Below are 1673 nucleotides of genomic sequence, written 5' to 3' on the forward strand. Positions count from 1 at the left end.
AAGTACGAACTATCTGCCCATGTATCAATAACGATAATTATTTAAAGCAGTTTGCAAGTTCGTGTAGCTAGTACATTTACGGAGGACGCTTGTAAATAATTTATCAGTCTTGCAATTGTGGGGAACATACCAGCAGTAAGCCCGGTTATCCTTCTTTTGTATTTAAATCTGATTTATGAATTTAGGCCATGTGCTCTGGCCTGGGAGGCCATTCATGTCCTAGGCGCAAAGGTAGGAAAATGTAGCAGCTGCAGTATGAAGTAAAAGTTAAGTGGGGAGGCCTGGAGTGCCTAGAAAGTTCCCCTAACCCCTGAGGTGTCCCAGGGGTCCTTGAACGTTCCCCTGACTCCTGCGGTGTCCCAGGAGTCCCAGAAAGGTTCCCTAACCCCTGCGGTGTCCCAGGGGTCCTTGAAAGTTCCCCTGACCCCTGTGGTGTCCCAGGAGTCCTAGAAAGTTCCCCTGACCCCTGCGGATGCTCAGAGCCTCCAGGAAGTTCCTCTGAGCACTGGGAAGGTCCAGTAGACCATAGAAAGTTCCTCTGAACACTGGGAATGCCCAGGGTACGCCAGAAAGTTCCCCAGAGCAATGGGAAGGCCCAGTGAGCCCCAGAAAGTTCCCCTGAGAACTGGGAAGGCCCAGTGGCCCCCAGAAAGTTCCCCTGACACTGGGAAGGTCCAGAGAGCCCCAGTAAGTTATCCTGAGCGCTGGGAAGGCCCAGTGGGGCTCAGAAAGTTCCACTAGGCACACTAGGCACAAGGAAGACCAAGTGGGCCCCAGAAAGTTCCCTTGAGCATTGGGAAGGCCACCCCTAATCTTCTCCCCTCCTAATTTAGTCTTAGGCACAGGTCCTATTTCGGGTGTGTGTCTTTCACACATTCTGTAAGTTATATATGCAATATATATACATGAAATACACAGCCTAACCTTAACTTGCATTTTGTAAATGAACAAGCAACGAGCTATACAAGTATAAAAAGACTAAAGGTAGCCTATGATCAATATGATTTGATATAAATATTTAAAAAATCATTAGATTTATAATAATAGACCAATTATTTGATAAATTTTATAGTAATATATGAAGTTTCTGAAATACCAGTACCCCGTTGAGTTTTTTTTAGTACGGCGCGTCGGCAATAGATGGCGCTATTAAAGCGCTGTTTTTTTAGGCTTTCCTGTCTTCCCTTTACCGTCTTTGGTATAGGTGCAGTAAAAATGCTGAAACCTGATAGGTTGTTTTGGTTCAAGATTATCCAATTAACAGCGATTTTGCAATTTATACGTCCTGCTGAAGACAGCGGTTGTCAGTTGACTGTCATGGATTCCGTTGTGCAGACGTGCAGTGGTTGTTCCTCTACATTTTGACGTTATTAGAGGATTTCATGGTCATTAACATGGAACACTTAGGTGGTAAATAGATTACATAAACATTCAGTGCTACCTAAAAGATTCCGCGTCCCAAGTGTGATTCCCTTCGTCTTCAACTAATGATTCTAATTAAGGTAAGTGAAGTGGTTAACCAAAAGGTTACGGAAAAATTTGCAGGTTTACCCCTTTATTAAGTTTGTGTGATTCATAATTAATACAGAAATGCTAACCTACTTGGCTAACTCGCGTAGCGAAACGTCTGCAATCGCTTGCGAAACGAGCATACGGTAAAGCAAAGACCAATT

The sequence above is a fragment of the Palaemon carinicauda genome, chromosome 11, assembly GCF_036898095.1.
Source record: "Palaemon carinicauda isolate YSFRI2023 chromosome 11, ASM3689809v2, whole genome shotgun sequence".
In the NCBI taxonomy this organism is placed as follows: Eukaryota; Metazoa; Arthropoda; class Malacostraca; order Decapoda; family Palaemonidae; genus Palaemon; species Palaemon carinicauda.